At 36.9% G+C, this 25,356-nt stretch overlaps 1 protein-coding gene across 1 annotated transcript in view; it reads left to right on the top strand.

Annotated features, from left to right (window-relative positions):
• Nucleotides 1-25,356, top strand: part of cntfr (ciliary neurotrophic factor receptor) — a 237,366-nt gene that overhangs the window by 13,312 nt on the left and 198,698 nt on the right. The window contains exon 2 of the mRNA XM_085413595.1: nt 19,279-19,319. The gene's annotated coding sequence lies outside the window, so the exon portion shown is untranslated. The remainder of the gene's footprint in view (nt 1-19,278; nt 19,320-25,356) is intronic.

Raw genomic sequence — 25,356 nt, 5'->3', positions numbered from 1 at the left:
CTGGTAGAACATGACTGTTCTTGTTTTCTGTGTGTGTATTGCTGGGGAAATGTGTATGAGAGACACATAGTACTCAGCTTCCTTTGACTTGAGCCAAAGTAGAAAAGAGCTACTTATCAGGAAGGATTAAAAACAAATTAAGATGGATTTAGACCCTTTAAATGACTCTAGCTTCCATCAGTTGGTGAGTGTGTGTACCTTTTTTTTGTTTCTTCAATTGTATCTGGTTATAGATGGCACTGTGGTGCACTGGTTAACACCAAGAAGGTCTTGTGTTCCATTTCGCTGATAGGTGTCCTTCTCTGTATAGTTTTAATGATTTCTGTGAGTGTCTTCCACTATTTAAATATGTTGGTAGTAGGTGTGAGTGTTAACATGAATGGGTGTCTGTCTCTCTGTGTTAGCCCATCAATAGACGGGCAGCCTGTCCAGAGGGTACCCTGCTTTTCACTCTGTGGTAACTCGGATAGGCTCCAAAATAGATGAAAGGATTTTAGGTTAGATTGCATATTTGTGTGGAAAGGTCTGTGGCTATATGTGTGAGCTTAGTGACAATGCACATTGCATTTAGATTCAGTACATTTCAGGTTATTGACATGATTTTAATTTGTGATTAAAATCAATGCACATTACTCAATGTCAGTTTTCCCAAGACAATAAAAGCCTGGAGTGTTTTCACATTACCATGCAGTAGAATGTAATTTAAAATGTCACCTTGGACATGTATGTTCCTCACACTGATATCAACCAGCAAATGATCACTGAGTCTTACAATACCGAAGCAACCCTAGCAACAACAAAACCGGACAGAGCATGTAAACTGGCTGCCTGAAGCGGCACAGTTCTTCGGCCAATAAATTGATGTCTGGTGGATAAAAACCTCAGTCCAAACACCAGATGAACACACCATCTGTTTCTCTGCGATTCCACTCATTAGGAGTACATATTTTATTTTTTTCCTTTATTCCCCTTGTCATTTCATGGGCACTGCTGTAGCCCTGCTCCTTTCTGCCATTGCGTTTCTATTGTCATTTAATTTTTGGTTACTGAGTGCAGATCGATAAACGCTTGATGTGTGTTTGTTTTGTTGTTTCATATTTTGCAGTGAATATAATCAAATCCCTTCTGCTTTTCCATAGCTCGTTTGCATAATGTTGTAAGCATGTCCTTCTCAACTTTTCTTTTGTCATGAGCCAAATCTGCCTTTTTGATACAACACATTTTGGAAAGGTTTGTCGTGCAAACATCTTGACAAACAGTAATCACAACCAGTTTTACAATACTTCGTTTTTAATCATGTTTTCATAAATATTACTACATAAAAAGCATTGACTCTTATGCTACAGCCATCAGTTGATTTCTGCCACTGCTGTGTTCATTATGTTTTTCTGGTGAAGCCACATTTGAAAACCAATGGACCCATCAGCTGAGAGCCTAGAGGCTCCAGTCATGCAAGCCTTCTGCCATCTTTCCCTCCAGATGCAACCTTACATGCTCCATCTGTGGCTCTATGATTGCTCTCAACAGCCACCTGCAGTGGTGCCATCGCTGGCAGGCACAAACAGTATGAGCCGTCCCGGCCATAATTTTAGCAACGTTATCGTTCTTTGTTGATGAGATGCCTCTGTTTATGTACCATGTTTGACATAATCTTTTTTTAGTCTTAATCTTTTCATCTTAAATTCTGTTTGAAGAACAGCATTCTGCTCCAGAAAGAGTTTGCAAGTATTTGTTGTTTACTGGAAACTTTTTTTTATGTGCACATATGCTTGTGTAAAAGCACAGCCACAAAGTCCATATAAATGTTTAAATAGAACGTCTGTCTTTGAATGTGCATGCATGACATGAGTGGATTCGATTTCACTGCAAAGCCATGTTGAACAGTCAGTCAATTTCCTGCCACACATTCTGTTGTTCCTCCATGACAAATGCCTCGATTTCCTCATAACACATTCCTATATCATTATTGGTCATGGACGTTATATAGTCCAACATACTCTGAGTCCCTCTGAGTATCAGATTGCTTCAGTGTTCATTTGAGAATGCCAAAAGCAAAGAAAGAAAGAAAGAAAGAAAGAAAAAAGAGGAAACCACTAACATTTTATTGCTAGCTGAGAAAGAAGTTTTCAAAGAAGTAAGAATGTTTGTTTTTTGTTCATCATTTATTGCTTTTTTCTCCAGCTTTTAGAGCTGTGCTCATGGGGGAAAAAAATACAATCTCAGTTTTAAGCCTTCTCATAAGTACATGTAGGATATTTCCGGTGCTACTTTTAAAATCTCTTGCAAACATCTAACACTGTTACTACATATGAGGAATATTGTGGTTTCTAAAAGCAGCTTGTAAAAATGTGTCTTTTCATGGCCTGTCTCAGTCCATTAAAGTAGATACATGACACCACATAATGATATTAAAATATTCTTCAGACCTCCCTCCATAAACAGCATTCCTAAATGAGGTTTTAAACCAGAGGGTGAATTGTCTGTGAATACTAAGTGAATGGCATTGGGAAAGCTGACATGGTTTGAGGCCTCTGTATTGTTGAGAAAAGTCAGGAAGGTTTAGCTCAAGTGTAAAATCCATACCGAAGCCCTTTGGTAATGCTTGACTTGACAAGTTGTGCATGTGTCTGAATGTGTTTGTGTGTTTGCACTCACACTCATACTCGAAGCTACCTTCATGATTCATTAACGTGTGTGTGTACGCCTGTTATGCTACGGAACCTACGGTTCTTTGTGTTACTAGGCTGTTGTACTCATATTTCCATTTAAATATGTGTCTGTGGTGTGATTTACAGCCGTCCACTACTGCATAAATCCTCTGACTGCTAGCCCAAAAAGACAGAAATGTAGAAAAAAAGTGTCCATATGGAACTTATCATAAGCAACCATATTTCTCCATTACTAGGAGCAATTTGTTGTAATTGCCAGCTTAGAAGTAATATGGCCTCAAACTAGATTTTTTTGTCATAAAAAAAGAAAAATCTAAATGAAATATGAGAATACCCATTAACTGACACAATTATGCTATAATAATCAGAAAATTGAGCTGTCAAGACTGGAAAGCCTCTTTAAGATGCTAGTTACAAAGCATAAGGAGCGTGTGTCTGTATGCATGCGGGAAGGATCTGACAGAAACTGTATGTAATTGGTAGGTTTATCTTTAAAAGCCGATTATTTACATTTTGAACTAAGTGGAAATTGAACGAAAAATTTGACAACATAACCAGCTAAAGTGTACGAATCAGAGAGGTCATTATAAAGAGAAAGAGGGAGGGTGAGATCCTTCTGTGCAATACTCCTTGTATACAAGGGTGACTAACTGGATACTTTGATGAAGCAAATTGGTCTATTGCTGCACAACCTTGCATCATAAAAATATTCGTAGTGAAAATTTCCCTCTCAGTTATGATTCCTAAATAACACCGTGGCCTCTGTGTGCACTCCATCCTGACTGGCTGGAGGGGTGTTAATTAGTTTGAAATAATCAGTTTTTTCAGTGCACTAGGACTTGATACTCAAGAATATGGGCTCACTGCACACATTCTGCTGAGTCAGAGTTCATGAATAGCTTTTGCTCTCACATAATTTCAGTGATAAATGGCTGTGGATGAAGCTTACGGGAAGCAATTTAATTGGCATGAATTCTAAGTCTTTCAATTATCATCACATCGTTCCGACTCTGACAATAATCTCTATCTCTGTTTCCTGAAATGTGTCATGAGTCTAACAATATCATCTGATTTAACATCCTATGAAACAATGCATGACTAAATTAGCTTGACTGTAAGCCAAACCAGTCTCGAATCTGCATTGCTCTTTTAAAATAATTTGTGTGACAAGCAAAGGCAAAAAAGAACAGAAAAAGTAGGCCCAGAAGAACTGGGTCAAATGGCATTTGAAAATAAAATAAAATAAAAATACATTAAAGTTAAGGTGATTGACATTGTTCATGTTAGACTTACCATGCTTCCAAATCAAGAAGATTTTTCTTTGATGTACAGTGCACTATGTACTAAGTACTTCCACATATACAGACAACCTTCAGTCAGGAATATAAACATAAAAATACATTTTTTTTGCTCAGTAATTCCCACCTAGTGCTTAGGGCTGTGCTGGACTTTGTTCTTTGAATAGTTTTTAATGTATAAGAGGCTTTTAGATCTTATTTTTCAAAGGACAGGCATGAGGGATTCTCATGAGGCTGTGACACTCCCATTAAGAATGTAAGTCTTACAATATAGCACACAGATTAACAGGCCAGCTTTGTAGTCCCTGCCTGCAGCACCAAATCCAAATTGTGCATACATATTATTATATATTAGCACTACTTTAAGATTATGTTCTACTTGCCTAAACTAACGTGGACTAAGAATGTTATGGTTTTTTACTGTTAGTGCTTTTCTTCAACTCGTTGGTTTTAATGGATTTTTAAGGACATAATGGGCCACACTGTAATATTTTTCATGTTTTTTGCAATCCCTTTAATCCGATTAAACAAACCATGTGGGACTTGAGGAACAGTGCACACCTGTGGCACATTTGAAAACTTTGTTCACAAGGAATATATGACCAGTGTGTCTATGAAAACCTGGCCTTAATCACTGTCAATCAAATCAGCTCCTGAGGGCCAGACAGTTTTATAATGCAGAATCCAGGTTGGTTCCTCTTGAAGGAATATAAGGTTGTTTGGACTAGAGAGTTCCAAGGCACAATATTATACCCAAAGTATGATCATAACACTGTAAGCATGCTGCCAATGGCTTTGAAAAGAATCTGTAAGTCTGGTCTCCTCATCAGGACCATTTAGTTCATTAGTCACTTGGCATTTTTAACCAACGCAGCTCAGTTTGAACATGTTCATGTATCCACATGCAATGAGGTACTACACCATTTCCTGTTGAGAAAAAAGCTTTTTTTTAAGCACATACAGTAACTCATTGAAAATGTTATTATTTAAAAATGATGTTTTCCTCAGTTAATTAATAGCTGACATATTGGTGATACTGATGGTGATTGACTGGGAATTAAATAAAATGAATCCTTTCATTCTGTTAAATTTCCACAACACTTGGTATCTGAATTTGGTTAAAGGTCAGCCATTCCTCCTGATGTTTGTGTAATTAGAACTCATTCTTAAATTTAGTGTGCACTTTCTTCACCATAACCAAATTCCCAGAAGCAAGAAAGTTTTTGGCTCTAGTACAAGCTCCTTGTTTCAAAGTCTTAAAACCTCTGAACACTCTGGATCTTGCTAGTGTGGAGTTGCTCTTTGCCATTAACAAATGATTAAAATTGATCATGTGTCCACTTCCTATCATCTGCCTTTTAGTTAAAAAAGAAATAGACCACAGATACCCTGTTGTAGCTGGAAATATTGGATGCAGTGAGAAATGTTTCTGATGTGTGACTCAGACATGAGTTTAATGAAGTCTGATCATGATACACTATCCATTTCTCTTTTTTAGTGCAGCTATACTGTGTGTAGGCGAGGAAGGCTGTGAAGAAGACCATGTTTTAGTTTAGTTCCTTTGATTTAACAGCTTATTGAGTTTCTCAAACATGCAAAAAGCACTCATATGTATTGATTATGAGTTATTTCAAGAAAAGTGGGATTGTCATTTAATTAAAGCCACTATAAGCCATGGAAATCTACAGTCAAGCTTGGGAGTGATGACAATCTATTAAACTGTCAATTGTAAAACCCTTCTTATATCACTGAGCATTTGTTACAGTTAAACAAAATCTGGCATTCAACAGACAGACCGTGCTATAATCTCTGACAAGGAAAAAAAAGACGACAAGAAATGTCAAAAAGACATTGAACAGCATGTCAACAAAATGCCTCTTTTAAAAATATATTTTGTCTGACTTTACTTTAATCTTTTTAACTTTTCACTGGAAGTTAGATGTAACAAAAAAAAGTTATAGATTATTGTATGGCTACACTTACATTTCAAAGGAATTTCACTCATTAAAAATTTAAGGAGTAGAGGAGGCGAGGAGCCAACAGGCTTATGAAACTGAAGCAATCAGATTTTAGTTTCTCACATGTGGTGAGACACAGGTAGGTGAGCAAAGAACAGAGGAAGAGTAATTAAGGGGGAGACAGATTTTTTTTTTCTTTTTTAACAGAAAATATCAAACTTGTGTCTGAGGAAAGTGAAATGCAGCACTAAAACCAGTAAAGATATATTTTTGACTGCCCTGATGGCTGTTTTAATTAAGGATGCACTGATTTTTAGCTTCTGTATTCAGTATATGTGAGTGTTTCTAAGGTTATGAGAAGCAGGAATATGTTGCACGACTGTGTTTTTCTTTCTACATATGCTGTTTGGAATATGAAGCATTTAAATTGCAGAGAAATTTATGTTACAGTGAGTTAAAAAAAATACTATCCTATACTATTTTTCTACTATATTTAAATGCTTAGTTGTCAGTAAAATGTCCTTATAGGATAGCTACCGTGTTTTATATGATGTGATTCAGATGCCCAGCCATTACTTTTTCGATTGTATTAAGTAATATAACCTGAGGGTCACATTTTAATTACATATTTTTCTCAGTATAAATGCAGTTCAGAATTACTGAAGGGTCTTAGCCAGCATTTTAAAATGGTATTGCTTTATGTGTCTGGGTGAATTTGCCAATAACACCATAATTACAGCATTTATGAAGCTTTGATTTAAAGTGATATTGACCCCTCCAGTAATGAGGCTCGAGCTCTCTCAAATTAACATATTGTAGCACCAAAATGACCACATATATCAATTGAATGCCATTATAATCCTGTGAATGAAGTGGCCAGAGAGCAAGAGGTAGTCGTGTACAACATGAGGATGAAAGTGAGAGGAAATAATTTAAAAAAGTCAATATGGCAGATGTAGATAGAGAGAAAAAGGTGAGAGGAAATCGGGTGAAAAGACGGGAGAAATGCGAAGAAGCAAAATATAGAGAAATAAAGAGACATGGGCTGTGAAGCACATGAATTGCAGATGGGTAGACACAGAGAAAGATAGAGATATGAGAGGAGTCAGGCCACCAGATGGTCTAATGACCACAGGAAATATTACATCTGGCAACTGCACACCAACATTAATGACACCAGCCATTTAAGAGCCCTGAGAAGAGCTGCTGTGTATGTGTGCATGTCTTCCTGGGGGAGCATGCATGTGGCTCATTTAACTGTACTTGCAAGGTCAAGAAGGCCCTCTAATTACTGCATAATTAACCAAAAGGCAAGGTCTGGAGACATTAACCTTCATTGTGTGATTAAAAAGAATGGCAGGTCAAGGTTCGGACACTGCACTGTATGCAAACTTCTTCATCAATATTTCTTCATATAAAAATTAATTCAGGTCAGGTCTGTCAACTTGCAAATCTGTGTATTTGCGCCGCATTGTTGGCCTTGTTGAAGTTGGGTTGTTTTTAGCACCTTATTACGAGTCTGTTTTTATTTCAAATCCTCTGATGGAATCTAAACAAAAGCAGATATAGACATGCATGCTACAGATATGTCTTTTACATAACAGACTTTAATCAAGCTGACAAGCTTGCTAACTTAAGACGTTGTCCTTCATCACCAAAAGTCTTTGATAATTAAAATGATGTAGGTAGCGGTGATGCATGTGTAGGAAAAGCTGATTATCATGGAGCTTAAAAAAATAGTATGTTTCATATCTCACAGGATACTGATGCACCCCCTCAAGGATGTACACTCTTTACCTCAACGAAGAACCAAACCATATCTTTAAAATTTTATGTTCATATTAAAATGACACAGAGGCCTTTAAAGCCACTTTTATACTTTTTTTTTTAAAATAAAACATAAATACTAAAGGAATAGAAATGAGTAAAAAGTTCACAGTTTACTTTCAGTCATCATATCACATTTGCCCATGAACAGTGGTTAGCACTGTTGCTGCACAGCAAGAAGGTCCTGCGTTCGATTCTGTTTGCTTACTATGTGGAGTGTGCATGGTCTCCCCATGTCCCTGGGTTTTCTCCTCACACAGTGTGAAGACACACAGTTAGTGAGGTTAGGTTAATTGCCAATTTTGAATTGACCCTAGGTGTGAGTGATTGTCTGTCTCTCTGTGTTAGCCCTGTGACAGCACATGTAACCTCACGTGAACCTGAATTGGATAAGTGGAAGAAAACGGATGGATCTCATAACATCTTTGTCCTTAGTGTTTGATTTCATTATAGAACAATATAGACTACAAACAACATTTATGTAATGTAAAGTGTATAGATATAAATTCTCTCTCCATCTATTTGTATCTCTCTCTTGGTCCTCCGTTCCTTCCTCCCTTCCCATTCTCTCTCTTATCTGTTCCTCATGGGTCTATATGAAATATTCCAACCAGGCTCCTACAGTGAACACATAATTAGAAACCACTGAACCGTGGCTCTAACATGGGAGCTTTACTCCTATCTGTTTGGTGAAAGGGGGTTGAGAAGGTGGGGGTGGGTCGCCTGTAAAACATCTTCATGGTCAGAATACTACACCAGCCTGAAATACTGACGGCCTACAATACATTTAGATAGATATTAAGAGAAGGGGGGAGAGAGAGCAGTGGATACATGAGGTAGAATGGGTAAATGGATTGATAGATGAGCCATGGGGGAGAAGAGAGTCATCAACAGAAATGGAAAGAGAGAGTCATGGCTGGCGTCCATTAGTTCTGTTTTCCACAGCAAGGGATTTTCTTTTTTTTTCTTTTTTAAAATTTCCATTGTCATCAATTATCCAGCATCACCAGGCAAGGGTTGGATTTTAAACAAAGCTAATGAGAAAACAGCTAAAAAAAACAATGATACGGTAGGTGATGACATTTACAGAACAGCCACAATCCCACTATTTATACATGCACAAAAATATGTTGAGTTCTGGCTTCTTGGCCACTATTGATTCTACTAATATCCTTGCTCTTATTCTGCTTTGAGGTGTTTTGAGCCACAATATCATATTGATGAAAACTGAACAGCATTGAAAACCTGAAGCTTAATAAGCTATGTATTTGATCTGAGAATTCAGCACTGCATACAAAGCGAGAGCAAGTTAGCAAGATCCCAAAAGATGCAATTGTGTTTTTGAGGTCAACGAAACTGTTAAAATGAAAAAGTAAATGTTTTCCAAAACAGCAGTTAATGAAACTGTAATGTTATGAGACTGTGTGAATGCATAGAGGAAACAGAACTATCAGTTTAATTAAAAAAAAAAAAATTCATCTGCGATAATGAATCCAGAGTTTTAAAGGCTTTTTAAAAAAAATCTGAATATCCTGGAGATTCTTTACAAATAACAGCCTGGAGTTGTTAGTAGGGTAGATGCCTAATGTTAAGTCTAGTTTCTGGAAGAGTTTGTGTGTGTGCTTTGAGTCAAAACATCTATGACATTTCTGCTGTGCTTTGTCCACATAGGAAACAGATACTGAATGTCTTTTGGTGTTCAGCCTGCTGACACTCATTTAGGTCATGTACAGCTGTGGTGTGATGTTATAGCATGACCTACGTTTTACAGTGGTCAAAGTCGTAATTTGATTCCATAGCGTTATTTTTACTTTTTCTTGGTGATGTCACCATGTAACTCACCTGACCTTATACGGTTGTGTACCTTCATGTGGTTGTGCTTTGACTTTTACCTGACTTTGTCTCTGTGTGGCTTTATTCTGTTGTCATAGTGCGATTAGCTAGTTATGGTTTGTGCTGACGGCTTATTGCTGTATTAGAAAAGGACAGAAGAGCCTTTGGGACAGTTTGCATCACAGTGTGTCCTTGGACCATGCAGACGTTCACACATTGTCACATATAAAGCTGCACACACACACACACACACACAAAAACACACAAATAGTCACACATAAGAACTTACACATGGTTATATTCTTACATACATATGTGAGATATCCACATGTGAAAGGACCATGTTTTTATGAGCCCTTCCTTTCAGCTAGAGCAGGAAATTGAATGTCCAGCAGCTTAGGCTGTTAATTAACATTTATGGCTCTAGATGACCGTTAGACTGGCTGTCACAGCCTTTACATCAAACCAGCTGGGGTATAAAAATTCAATCTCTATCCCTGACTCTATGCCAAAGTAATGATGGCAGATCATGATGTTGATTTGTTTTATAATTTTAAACTACACTGCACTGATCCCCTTTGGGGACACAATATTTGTTTGTCCTTTTATGCAGAGGATGTCTGTGGAATACTTTTAAGGCATGCAGATATTTTGTTAAATCCCACAGACTAATTGCACGAGGGATTTAACGTTGGTCTCCTTCTGTCCGTTCAGTTGCTTTCTATGCTTCTGCTGAAGAAAAATCAGTTTTCACAGTAATTAATAAGTATTTACACAAATGTTAAAGATGAAAAATAAAATCTAGTAACAAATACATAAAACTTCTAACCATTAAATGAACTTATATGCATGTATATATTGTTTTTTTATACCACCAACATGAAATCCTGTCATTAATAAGGCCTGTCCAAATGGATGAATATGCTTGTGTTCTTAAAACTGTGCTAACAGTTAATTAAACACTTGATCATTTAACTATGTTTTTTAATAATTTTTTTATTTCTGCATTATGCTAGGGCACAGCTAAGCATTATAAAAAGGCTTCACACACTTTTTCTTACTTCTTTGATTCCTTCATAATGTTTTTTTTCTTTCTCTCCTGCTTTAAACTCTTTCATTTCTCATCTGTTCTCAGCCCACACAGTGGTCTATATTCCTTACAGCCGGGCCTGGCTTTCACAACTGAAACATTGATTAAATACAAGTCACGGTGAGAGACAGTTTGTTTCTGACAGTTACAGCGTAGAGTAAGACTTAGGAACTGGGAGCAAGTAAACCAGCATCCTGATCGATGGTCATCGACATGGCAACAAACAGCTTACTTAGGTAGACTGGGAGGAACCTCTACTTGCACAAAATGTTTGTATTTAAAATGTTTGTGTAATTGACAAAAACCTGCACAAGTATACATTAGTCCCTTCATTGAAAACTTCTAAATCAGTGTCGAATCTGTGACAAAACCTGATCAAAATTACTTATTTACTTTAGTGTCATTGCTACAGCCTCATTCACATCTGCGTCTGCACCGCCTATCACATGTACAGTATACACGCACGCATGAGCGCATGGGCACACGCACAGCAATACACAAATAGACATCAGACTCAATTCCTGTCACAGTTCCAAACACCTGTCTGCCAATCTTCCAATAGTGTTTTGACCGCTTTTCCCTGGTCAAACTGTGTGTGAGCTGCATTTGTGTTGATATGTCACCGTGTATGTGTGTTAGTGTTCTGCCAGCCACAGATAAGGTGGCAGTTATCTTATCATGCTGAGCCAACCTACTCTAACCCTCACAAACCTCAGGTGTCAGCATGTTGGCTTTTCACGAAGCACACTCCCCCACCACCATAACTCCATTTTCATGTCAATTTCACACCATTTTGCTCTCTGTCTCTGCCTTCCCTCCCCTCGGTCTTTATCTCTTGATTTCCCTCCTCATTCCTTTGTGATAGGCATTTAAGCCCATTTTAGTCCAGTTTGCTCTTCTGTTCTCCCTTCATCTCTCCCATTTGATCTTTCTTGCTATACATCTACTTGGCCTTGTGATCAATGTCTTCTATCACTCGCCAAGTTTTGACAACATTTGCTGTCTTGCTTTCCTTTTTTTTTGCCCTTTTGCCTCTGCACTTTGCCTACATCCTAGGCTTGTTTTTAAGCTTATTTCATCTTCCTTTCTTGATTCTTCCATTTTTGTATCTTGCTTTCTCTTTACCACTAACCCTTCGCTCTCACAGTTCTCTCAGTGTCTAGAAGAGGTGACAATTTACTTTAACATTGCTAGATAACCCCAGTTATTCTCAGTGTCTTTCTCATTGCCTTCCATACCTTCCACTCTGTTTTCAACACATTTTCATCCAGTCCTTTATCACGGCTCAGTAGAGATGACAGCCTTTTATTATCAGTCTGCCAGTCATTTCACCATTTTCTAACTACCTTCTCTCCTTCTCTGTATCTCTTCTTTTCCCGTATTAGATGCCGTCATTCTTTGGTCTACCAAGCTTCCCAGTCACCATTGTAGTCCTCTGGGCAAACCACCTTATCTAATTATTTTATTTTACTTTATTTTTATTTTATTATTTTTTTGTCTCAAAGGGTTTCAGTGCAATCAGCTAGCAGGCAGTTAAAAGGTGGCTCAATCAATGAAAGTAGTGGTTTGAGAGAACGAAAGCAAAATCAAGTACACTATTCAACATAAAAAGAGAGTATTATTACTGTAACATAAAAAATATTTAAGATAGTTTTTACATTCATATTTAAAACGGCTGTAACAGACTTTTTCTTTCAGTTAATTTTATCTTTTAATTTAGCATTTCATTTTACCTCATACCTTACCTCTCTTTACTCCCTGCTCACTTGTATTCCCGTCTTGTATGCCATATTTCATGGTGCACTCTCAATAATGAGAGTAGAGTATCAACTGAACTTGCTTCTGGGGTTTCTATCGTCTGTCTTTGCCCATTTTTAATTACTTTGAACATTTCCAATTGATTTGATCAACTTGACCCACAGTAAAATTATCACTTTCTGACTGGTAATATTGTTCATGCAAAACTGAGGCTGGAATATGAAGAGGTTACACCTGGCGAACTTGTTAGTACACCGGGTTCATTCCTATAAGAAAATGTAAAGGAATTATCAATAAGGAATACGTAACGTTAATAATGGTACAATGCCTGTCTGTATGTACTTCTGACATGCATAAATATTTATCTTTTTCAAATAGCTTAAATTTAAATAGGTTTGATGTTTAAATCTAACACATTTTATGACACTGACAGAAACCTGCTCTTATAGGCCATAAGCCATACGTCTTCCCAGCTTTCTTGACATTTACACATTTTCTTATTCTTTAAGCAATCATTCTATTTTTGCTGTTTCAAAAGCACTCTTTAAATGAAGCCCTTCTCAATTATGAATAGTGTCTTTGTTTGCATTATGGTAAATTATAAATGGACTAATTTTATAGTACTTTTCTGCTTTTACCGGGCACTCAAATTACTTTTATTTTATGCCTTTAAATGCCAGCCTATCATGTATACACTCAGTCTTCAATGGATCCATTGGGAGTAATTTGGGGTTAGGTATCTAGCCCAACAAGACTGCAATTAGTATAGAAACTGCTTCATCTGCAGATTCAGTATCCATACATGTGCAACACTCAAAGTCAACTCTACAGTAATGTTCAAACAAGTTATTAAAAAAGGTAAAGACTATGGATTGTTATTTCATTGAAATGTAAGTAATTATTAACATTTTTTTTTATAAAGTCTTGCCCAGCAATAGTCCACCATAGTCTACTTGCCTACTTATAAATCTGAAAACCCGTAGCAATGACATACCTAACCAGATATCCATGAGTCAGCTCTGGAAAAAAAAAAGCTAAATAAAATAAAATAAAATAATTTTCAATAAAAGGTTTACTTTTTTAATTAAATGTTGAGACATATGATCATTCAACTACCATATCAAGTCAAAATTTTACTATTTTAACGTCTACTAATTGCAAAATTGATTTAAATTTATGAGAAAAAGCAAAAGCCTTGGGCCATCTGTTATGGGCTGGCAGGAAATCAAAAGCTGATTTTCTGTCATGTACAGTGCTGCTCTCTTTTCCATAATTCTGTTTTTGTCATGTCTACTAACAAGAAATCATTTATAGTGTGCAAAGCAGCTTTCCTCTCTTAAATCACTTAATTAACTTGACTACTGTAGGTGGAGTGAGAGTGAGGCTGACAGGTGATTGCAGCCTCAAGCCCCATGGTTGACCTCTCCTTGCTGACCATATATGTAAACCTGAAGTTAAAGACAGACACCAAGCTGCAATGAACACTGAATGTAATAAAGATGACTGAGAGACTGACACAAAGAGCCAAAAGGGAGAACGAGAACATCGTGTTTTCTTTTCTTTTGTTGAGGAAATAAACATGAAATGCAGCATGGTAAACAATGTTAATATGAAGGATGAAGGGAGAACATTTGCCGCTTCTGAACTGGCATTCAGTGTTATCACTGTAGGTTAATTTCCAATGAAGGTCATTCAGTGAATTGGCTGTCTGTATTTCAGAAAGAAAGAAAAAAATCCTTGAGGGAAATCATTACTTTCCATTTTAGATTTATTTTCTTCTTGCTGTTTTTTTGCTCCTGATTAAATAAATTAGATTATTCTCATCAGATGCAAATTCCCAACTTGCATGCAGTTCACTAAAAGTCACATTAAGCATTTCTTATTGAGCTAGGTGACTAACTAGTTAGGTTGTGACACTAAATGAGAAACAAAACAAAAGCTGTATAGGAGCTGGTTTGCTTGTCACCCCTCCTTCTGTGTCCATCTTTTTCTATGTTCGTGCAGTCTATGGCTGAGCGCCCTCTCCACCCTGTTTTGTAGTGGGATAATAAACAATGGCCTTTTTCTGCTCTCCCTCAGTCCTCTTCATTTTCATCAGAGTACAGTATGACAATAAGACCCCTACCCATTATTTAGAACAGGCAGACAGAACATGATCCAAGATGAAGCATCTGCTGCAGTGATGTCAGATGACAGTTATGAAGCAGATTATAAGGCTTATAGCCTGAACTCACTGCCTCCAGTTCCCTCTCCTAACATCTTAACTATGCAATCCTTGCGTCTTTCACTGCAGGCTTCTTATGAGTTTTTTAACTTTATTTTTTTTGGTCTATTTTGTTTGTTTGGGTTTTTTTGTTAGTTTCCTTTAATTTGCATTCAAGATGATCTGAAATGTCGCCTCACTGCTCTGTCATAACTACACAATGAAAATTGTCACAAATACACCTGTGAATTTTTTTTTCTAAACCCCAGACAAAACCCAATTTGTTGCAACCCTCTAAAAATCCAGGGGATGTAGTGAAATAACCAATATGATTTTTGTTTGTTTAAATGTGGATCTAAAACCAATTCTGTTGTTTTTCTTGGTGAGACTTTACATATGCTGCTTCAGCTAATATGTCTTCTGTGTGTCCTTTACACAGAAGAACTTGCAATATGACATAGCATTGTCATATTGAACAGAACAAAAGTTACAAAGTCATGAATTTAATTCTGCTTTCATTACATTTTGTGGTGCTGGATGAATATAAATAATTTAATTTGATATAATTTAGATTTTTTTAAACACTCAAATGTCTGTGAAGGTTCTCAGTCACTCAAAAACAAAACACTCAAATGTAATCTGCAAATAAAATAGCAGGTCAACCTGTTGTCAGTAGGTTTACCTCCTACTATGTTCATAGCTTCTGTTGCTATATGCTCTTTTAGTCTTTATCTTCTTAATCTGAGTCCTCTGCTCGGTATTAATAGCTCTGGTTTTAGCAGAAAGAGCAGGGAAACAGAGCAGACTGAGAGAACTGAGGGATTGTTGCCTGAATTCACATTGGATTTTGTGCAATGTGCAGCTCAGCGAATCTCCTTTCAGCCCATTGATTTATAATAGCATTCAACCAATGACAGCTAAATCTTTAAATTCTCTATGTTTAGTTTAGGGTTGGTTTTTTTTCTTCTTCTGTCCTCATTTGATAGCAGTAAGATATTAATGTTAATATTTCAGATATATTTCAGTGTGGAATCAACTCCTCCTTTTATTCACCAGCTCTGTGATGGCATGTCTAGTATGTTATGAGTACTTGTTAAATAATGAAAGGAACATTTGGATCACACATGCAATCTTGATCAATGAAATACTACTGACATAAAACATGTAATACTTTGAGAACAAATAATAGTGACTGGGAATTAAAATCACCAATATGTGATTTTATATGTGAAGATATATATGTGAGTTTAGTAGTCACGGTTTTCACAGTTTTTTTTTTTTAATATGTTTGAGCAGAACCTGATTCCTCCTAAACTTTGACCTTATTCATGAAAACTTTTTCACAAGTCATACTAAAGAAATCAGGTGATTTGATAAACACAAGCCCAGCATCTGGATAATAAATAGTCTGTACACAAGGCAAACAGTCATACTGAGAAAACTTCATGTTATAATTAAAACCTGATTTTAAGCCATGATTTTGAGGTTTTACCGTGATTTTGCTGCCCACTAAAGTGAAAATTCACCCACACCTTGATGCTTTAGAGTCAGGATTATTAAAAAGTATTAGTAAGAAGGAACTCAGATATCTCTGGCTGCTGAACCAGGGTGATCTGCTGTTATGGGGGTGTTGAAAACACACATGCTGAGTTTGTAATTATCTCTTGAGAGTCTCTCAGTTTGCATTCTCATCTATCTATTTTAATCCTTCTGCTACTGTTCTCTATTCAGCTCCTCCTTGTTTTCTCCCTCAGTCATCCTTTCTTTAATAATCACGCTTTGACTATCCACATAAATATTTTTAGTCTCTCCTGCTAAAACTGTCAACTGCACCTGGAGACCTGGTGAATTGATTACTGCTGATTTACTTTTTTAAAATATTTATCTATTTACTTATTGTTGAAGGCTGCACTTTTTGTTTTTAGTGTTATTAATGATGGTTTGTTCTTAGTGATTCTGAAATTGTTTAAAGAAAAACTGCTGAATTGGAAAAGTTCAGCTGGTGTCAAAGTCTGGAAGAAGGATACAATTAGAGAAAAAGGTTTATGTGTTTGTGTAAAGAAACAAAAACTCCAGGAGAGACTGAAATAGGGAGAGAATCAGGGGAGCAAACAAGAAGAGGTAGAGTGAGTGATGGGTACAAAGTGTGTACTTGTCTTAAAGGGGATGTTTCACATGATAACATGTTCTGCAGCATTGCCACCAGCGACCCACTACCCCATCCTCCTTGTCCCCATGGCAAACACACACACACACACACACACACACACACACACACACACACACACACACACACACACACACACACACACACACACACACACACACACACCTACCTGTTATCTCTGCCTTCCCACCACCCAACCAGGCAGGCAGACAAGATTTCTGAAAATAAATAAATAACCTTCAAGAACAACAAGTTATACCGAATTCAGTTCAGTTCATCTATACCAGAAAATATTAGGAGACCGGATATCTGACAACATTTTTTAATGAACTGAAAACTAAAGGATGAAGGTAGGAAGAATAACAGTTCTGATAGGATTTATTTATGCTGCACAATTCAAGCTTTTTCATATTGTAAAGTGGACAGATGAATCCTGGCCAACAATGTTTACTGAGCAGTTGATTAAAACAGGATTTACATAGTAAGGCCATAACTTTTATTTCCGTTTCATCATTATTAAGCAAAGAGATTTTCGTTTGTTTTTATTTTAATGATATTGCAGTTCTTAATGACCAGGCATGTGCTTTGTGCTGTGTAGTGCACTGATCATCACTTTTAGTAGTATATATTAGATGTGTTAGCTTACTTAAAAAAAATCTAATAATAAATCCTCGGATGAGGTTTTTTTGTTTTTTCGAAACACTAAACCCTGCTGTACAGTAGAAATCTGCTATAAAACTTTGCAGTAATATACATCACTTAAATAAATTTGTTATTCAAATGTTGCTGCTCAACATTAGTTATACTACCTAGTTTAACCACTTTACTGTATTGGCTAAATTGTGTAGTAAGCAGTATTGCGGTAAACTTTGCAAAGATGGACGTTGCTGAACTAATGCAGTGGTATCTACAGTCGGCGCTACTTTAGGTCCTGGGTAGCAGACATTGTAATCAAGAGATATGGTACTGAAAGAATCCTCAAGAAATTTATGGGGGAATTTTGCAACAGTAAAGACTGTGGTACAATATATATCTTTCAAGGCTGAAAGATTTAAAACCATATTTGTGCAACGTCAGCCAACTTTTAAGTGATTTTTATCAGATTTAACTGGATATGTTCTGTAGTTTTTATGTCCCCTTGACCATTAAAATGAAAGTTAATTGAAAGAGTGCTTCAAAATAACTGCCCAAATAAGTGTCCAGAAGAGTAACAAGACTTGCTTCCTGAAGGAGTCATCAATTTGATAAAGTTCTTTAGTAACAGTTGGCTAAATCCACCTTTATACTGATTGGAAAGCAGCCACGATATCACTCATCTAGCATCTGCTGTATTCCAGAATGTAGTGACCTAAATCCACAAAGAGCAGTAAAATACAGCAGCAACATAGGTCAGCTGGATTTGCTACACCCCACAACAGACATTATTATCTAAAATTATTTCATTTCTGATTCATTTCACCTGCTTCCCACTACACCAGAACTTAGGGTTCTTTCACCTGCTCTATCCCACTTTAACCCTTGGCTATATTATTCAAGTCACACAATAATTGTAATTTATTAACAGGAGCTCCGATTATCTTTTATTTTTTCCAATGCTCAACATTTCACTTTTTCAAAACCACAAAATAGAAATTTTAGGGCTGAACCTCTTCACTCGTATCCATTATCTATGATTCGGCAGACTGTAATGGAGTTTGTTGTAGCTTTTATACTGGACACTAGACCACTTCATCAGAAGCATGACGTGGCTGCGGTAACAGCCGTTTTACAGCGCAGCAGATTTGGCTGATGTGCATGGCAAGTTAAATTACCATGAAGTGGAGCTAGAGTGTTTTTGTGTGTGTATCTGTGAGTGTGTCTAGCAGAATGTGAGAAGCGTGTAATAGGCTCACCTGTCTCTGCCTGCAGACTGATGGGCAGGTGGAGAAAATGAAAGCCAGATGGTAGGAAGAAGCGGTGGAGAAGGGTGGGTAGGGGGTAGATAAGACTGCAAAGACAGGATATGGTGTGGATGCATTCATATTTTATATTTTTACAAAATGGTAATGTGTCGCCTGCTTCAAACTGGAAGTGCAGTTTTAGAGTCTCTTTGGTGGGGTTTGCTAGTATTTTTAGCCGGATGTTCTACTTTTCAACAGTAATGTTTCAAATCTTTCTTTTAGATAGAGCTCACTTTTGACTGACATTGACTGTTTTTATGTATGCTTTTTTTTTTTGGGGGGGGGGGGGGGGGACTAGACTGCAAAGATAGGGATGACCTGATGATATTCTCAACCTCACCACAGATAATCACTCTTTAGAGGTTGTGACTACTTTGTCGTGTTCAAAAAGCTTAGGGAAAGGCAGGCCTAAATCCCCCCATTTTTAAATGACTGCTCAATCTCTTTAAAGATCAGATTCTCATATCCTGATGTCAAATCCTTAACAGTGCATTTTTAGTGTATGCAGTGACTAACTCCATGTTGTTTTTGACAGGGTGAAGAGGAGGAACGTGCTGACATTTTGCCCTGTCAGAAGTAAGTTTAATTCTTGTGTGTGTGTGTGTGTGTGTGTGCATGCTTTCTGTAGATCAAAACTCAAATCTGACTTGTTTTCTTGCCTTTATTTACAGTTTAGCTTTATGATGCATTGTGCTGATCGTGTTTTACAAAGTGCATTTAATGTTCACCACAAACAGGCAAAAAAGCTTGTTCCCCTCTTTGTTTTCCTGCCTAACCATGTCAGTAGTGAGATTGCATCATCTCGTAAATCTGTCGTGGTGACACATGAAACTTACATCACACCACTTTGACGATGATGGTTTTGACAGTGAGCATTCAAGATTAAATCAGTCAATGTGAGTCCCATGTGGTAAAAATAATGTAAGTGTGAATATACACCTTCAGGTACTTGATGAGATGATGAATATGAAATTTTTTGGCTCTCAAGAAAAAAAATATTTGAAAAAAAAAAAGTAATAAGCGATCCCAGTAGCTCTACTCTTTGAAAAGCTCTGGTCTGCCAGTATGGTGGTCTCTCCTTCTCTGTCAGTAGCATGTCTTCAGCTGTATCTGGTTGCTGTGGTGACATGTGTGTGTCAGCGGTAGGATGTGTGATGTGCTTGTGTGTGCGTGCGCATGGAGCGGCGGGTGTTGAAAGGACTCTGTAGAGGCAGAGTTCCCCAGTCCAGAAATTCCAGCAACACATACATGTCAGTGATCAGATACAGAAACTGTAGGTATGCAGACACTGCACACCTGCATGTATGTACACACATATATACAAGAAATACACAGACAGCACGGACACACACGTCGACAGATATCCAGATTCCATTCAGGCCAATGCCATGCATTCATACTGACAGCTAAGGACTATAAGGTTACACAGGGAAATCCGTGCCTGGAGCAATGCTTTGAACACTAATAGTATTTGTGCACACTTTTCTTCAGTCACAGAGACTTGGAACTAAAAATGTAATGTCATTGAATTAAAGTAAAGAAATGTGAGCATTCTTATTTTGTCAGAATTGTCTTAATGTCTCATAAGTGACAGATAATATTATATTGAAAATTAGCAAATGTAAATTGCTACTCATTCAGTAGTTGCAGTGAAAATGTTGTTGAAGGGCCCTTATTTAAGGACGACTTGACTATAGCTGATGAGAGAGCAGAAAGAATTGGAGATTTGCTTTCCCCAGCCACAGCTCTTTTGTGTAGGTCTTGGGATTTGAACCGAGGACACAAGCCCACACAAGCTTTACTCTTGATAAACAGGTGTAAGGCAATCCAGTTACTCAGAGACTCTCTTTTCGGCATAACTGTAATTGAGTTCAAGTTCAAGAATTAATTCTCCCTTCTGGGACATTTGGCTTGCAGCAAGCCATATCTCATGCAGGATAATCACAATAAACAAAGAGCAGTGAATATTCAGGAGACTGAGACACAGGAGACCGGAAGGTGCGTTACAGGTAAGGTTGATAATGGGAATGGAGATACAGTTGTATTTTTTTTTTTCGATAACTTGAAAACTTTCAATAAAGTGGGATGACTCCGCTCTGAGCATGTAATCCATTTATTCCATGCTATGAAGGTATTGTTATAGAATATTTTACTTTGAGCATTTATTAGTTTGGAGGCATGAAGGAAAGCTAATGAATTCATGTTACGATTTTTAGACAATGCTTCTCAGTTAGCTTGACTTGAAAGCTTGAAAAAAATAGGGGGAGGGGGGGGGTAATATTTTTTTTAATTTAAATATTTTGGACATGACAAGGATTTGCTTTGTTTTCTATGCTTTGTTACATCTTCACATCAGCTGTTTTCAATATTTTGTTGGAACAGTTCAAAAAAACCTTTAAAGTCCATTTATTTTCCCCGTTAAATGTCACATTTGTGGTTCCCTGTTCATTTTTCATTCAGTGAGTAACATGAGAGTTGTCTTTTTCAGATGAAAAGGGATGGCCTAGTGAAAATATATTTACATGATGGAGGTTATAACCTTTTCGAAGTTGAAATGTCACATTCCCTCTTCCTGTCTTGATAATGCTCTCTGGTCTCTTACTTTTGTGTTCAGAAACAAATGTAACTTTTACATTTGCTTGTATTTTGTAGCTTTATACACACTTTATGCAAGTTTTTGGCCATTTTCCCACTGAATGCATCTAATTTGGTTATATTGCTAAGGGGGAGTTGTCCTTCTGAAGAAATATATCTACTCAAACAGCCCACCCTTCTTTTATATTATGATGGATATCAAATACTAACTGGAAGAAACACACAAGTCCACTGCATAGTTATTGATGCTGTATTCAAAAAAGGCCTTCATGATGTACTATACACATGAGACATTGTCCACAAAACCCAGTTCTTTCATCTTTCTCTCTCTGCAAATGATTCCATTGACATGTAGGTTGGCAAATTCCTCTACACTTACGCAAGTGCATCTACCTCCTTCTGTTTAGTGCATCAGTGTGTAGGGGTGATCTGTAACGTGGGAGTGTGTTTTCATCACTGCGGGTCGTCTGGTCGTCAGAATCCCATTTACTCAGATACATGCATGTATGCGCACGCACATACACAATCAGTCTTTCCACGTGTTTGTTGTACATAGTTGAAAAGCACACTTTTTTTTAGATCATTTCAACATTGATTTATCTACAATGTACCATGTACAGCTCCCAGATTTTTTTGCAAATGCATTTTATCATAAAATTGACTTTGAAATTGACTTTTAGGTTTTGCAGTTGTGAGGAGGGATTTTTGAAATTATTTTTATGTCGCCTTTTTTTGTATCTTTGTGTGTATGTGCACATCTGTGTGTGCGTGTTACCTAAGAGCCTGCTCTGTCCTAATGGATTCAAAATGACCTGAGAGCTCTTTTTAGTTCTCTCATTATGTCAAGCATCAAGAAGTGTGTTTGTTCCTTTTTAGAATAGCTAATACACTTTCATTTAGCCCACAGCAGTGCTTAATAACGTTCATTAGTTACCACTGGGTACAGGGAGATGTCACTGAGTTTTTTCAGTGTTTTAACCCAGTTTTCAGGGGGAAAAAAAGCTAGAGGAGGCTATAGAGTACACTGCAAATCTCTGTAAGCAAATTTAAAAAAATGTATCTTTAATAAGTGTAAAAAAAAACAACAATTTTAATGGGAATTTAAATTACATTATATATTTGTTGTTGTTGTTTTTTTGTTTTTGTTTCATAGTGTCATTCTTATAGTGTAACTATAAATGACCCTTTACCCATTACCTTATGGCTTAACCTACTTACTCTTTATTTTTAATTCTTGCAATATCACTGGCTCTGACCTATCACTGTTGACATGGGAATGATACGGAATAAGAAATACCAATATAACAATAAGGAGTAATCCCAATTTAAATCACATTATAATGATTGTAACACATCTTTGTAAATTCCCTGTAGGTGAGTGGACCAGTCTGACTGGAAAGTTTGCATAAACTCAGGGCACTGAGTCCCAACATGTATAAGGCATCGAGAAGTATTTTATACAAGTTCCACAATCATATATATTATCAATTGATCACTGAATGGGGACCTTATGACTATGTTCACCATGCATGCGTTTATTAACATATGTTTATTTAGTTTGTGCACATTCTACATTTGTTACACTACGTATTTTAACAGTCAGTGCAAATTTTGCATCTTCCCAGTGCAGTTGACTGGCTGCTGATTAATGAGAAGTTATCAAAAGCCACTAAACAAAGTCTAGAAAATAGAGCACCAGAACGCAATGTGGGGATAAGAAAAAAACAATTTGGGTGAGCATCATCATGTCATGAGACATGATTGTCATCAATATTGTTCTGGTAAATTTTCTAGTTTACTATATCCCTTCATTAAAATATTGTACCATGCATTTAAATATTTTATCATGTATGCAGTATATATTATGTATGTATATTTGTGGCGTTCAACAGGATTAGTTGATGACATTAAGAATCCCATGAGGTGTGTAATATTGTAATAAGTCGCAAACCTTTAATTTTACTCAATAAAAAAATGTTCAATTAGCCAACATTATGAGTCAAAGATGTTATTGACCAAACACATGCAAACCCATATGGAAAAGAAATAGAAAAAACTTATAAAAGAATTGCATAAGATGTGGCCTACTTCATATAGTGAATCATATAAGGCTTACATGATTTACTCATGAAAGTGGCCACTTTCTCATTACTTTCATATATTTATTTAGTAAGTATCCAAAACATACAAGTTTCATTTATAGAATTTTTCAAGGGATCTTTTATCTGTTTTCACTCTTAAGATAAGATAAGATAAGATAAGATAAGATAAGATAAGATAAGACTTTATTGATCCCACAACGGGGAAATTTTTGCGTCACCTCAGCTCAGGTACAGATATCACAAGAAAATACAAAAATACAAATAAGTACAATCAATGAAAAAAAGTAAGATACACTATATACAATGGTAGCACACACAGTATGTGACTATGGATATAGTTGGAAATATTGAAGACATAAACTATATAGCTTGATATAGCTATTGTACCACTACTATTCCTATTTATAGACATGTACACACACACATGTACACACTAAATATACATACGTATACATATACATACATATATACCTGCACATGTCCATACACATGGAAGGTCCATTATGCATGACCTTGTATGCTTTTCATACAAGTTTCATGCAAGACAGATACAAACTTTATAAGATTTATATATATCTTTTCCATATGGGAGGGTTTGCTTAGAATACGGAATAATACTAATATAATTATTTATTATATATAAAAGCAGTGGTTTTTCAGTGTAGACATTGAATTTAATGTGATTTGAACAAAATTATGTTGCAGATACAAATTTTGGTGACCGTCAAATTATACACAGGCATGTTGAATGTGACAGGTGAAACAAACATTTTCAGAGATGAATAATTAAAAAATGAAAAGAATTTGAATTAATGATAGGTGATGTTTTTTGTGCAAATTTTCATTGAAATTTACCACCTGTTGGATACATACGACAAATATTTATGCCATAATCACAGTAAGATTATGACTTGCAGTGATTAAATGTTGCACATTGACAAGGCAAAAATTTTAAGGTCTGTGCCACTTGCCATGCTTTTGACCTAGAAATGCTGACAAGGGAGTGATAGGCCAAAGAATTGTATTAACCCAGCCGTGTCCTTACCATTGCTGACAAGAATTTTATTTCTTGCCGTGCTGCTGCGTTAGACAGCTCTGAGTGGAGTGGGCTAACACTAGTGAGAGCAGTATTTCTGCTCTGTAGGATGTGATTGCTGACAAGTGAGTTTTCTTTGGTCTTAAACAATGCTGAGCAGGGATGGGTAAGGCAAGGAATAGAAACAAGTTAGCTATATCATTTCTACATGTTGACAAGGAACAGCTCTGAAATGCGCTAGTCTGCCTGCCCTTGCATCGCTGACACGACACTGGATGTTTGTTGACGAGCTGTTTGCTACTCCCCGCCCATGTCAGCATGGCTAAGGCCACATACACATCTGCCGCCTGAGAAACTTGAGCCCATCTTTCCAGCAGATATTGTTAGTGTCTGCTTGTGTATGCCCATTGACAGGGATTAGCAGCGATGTGTGAGCATAGCTCCTTGGGATGGTCTTGCTTGCTGTTGCAGGTCAATGCATGTGTGTTCTAATGTCCGTCAGTGTTAGTGTGTGATTGTGTGCATGAGTGTTTGCCAGACAGTGGGGGGTTAGGCCTGGATTGCAATAACAATGGAGAGGAATTTAAATGAGAAAAAAAGGGGGGGGGGGTCAGGGAACGTTTGCAAGGAGGATGGAAAAAGCTTTGGCACTATTGTTATTCTGCCCCTTTGTCATTCTGCTTCTCCATCTCTCTATTACACATCTCTTGGTCTCTGTTCCTCACACTCCAGACTCCCAGATGTCTCATATAAGTCACTCTGTCAGCTCTTGATTTGATCCCAAACTTATTACTGTTTTTGTGATTTCACTAAACAAGTTTTGTGTTCTACCAATGCTTCCACTGTGTTGACAGAATGGGCTGATTAACTAATGATCTGC

This window comes from Rhamphochromis longiceps, linkage group LG7 (assembly GCF_057381845.1).
Source record: "Rhamphochromis longiceps isolate RC_006_pf linkage group LG7, R_longiceps_female_GT1.1, whole genome shotgun sequence".
Taxonomy (NCBI): domain Eukaryota; kingdom Metazoa; phylum Chordata; class Actinopteri; order Cichliformes; family Cichlidae; genus Rhamphochromis; species Rhamphochromis longiceps.
Note: the sequence above shows the minus strand (reverse complement) of the source record. Positions and strands in the feature narration are given on the sequence as shown.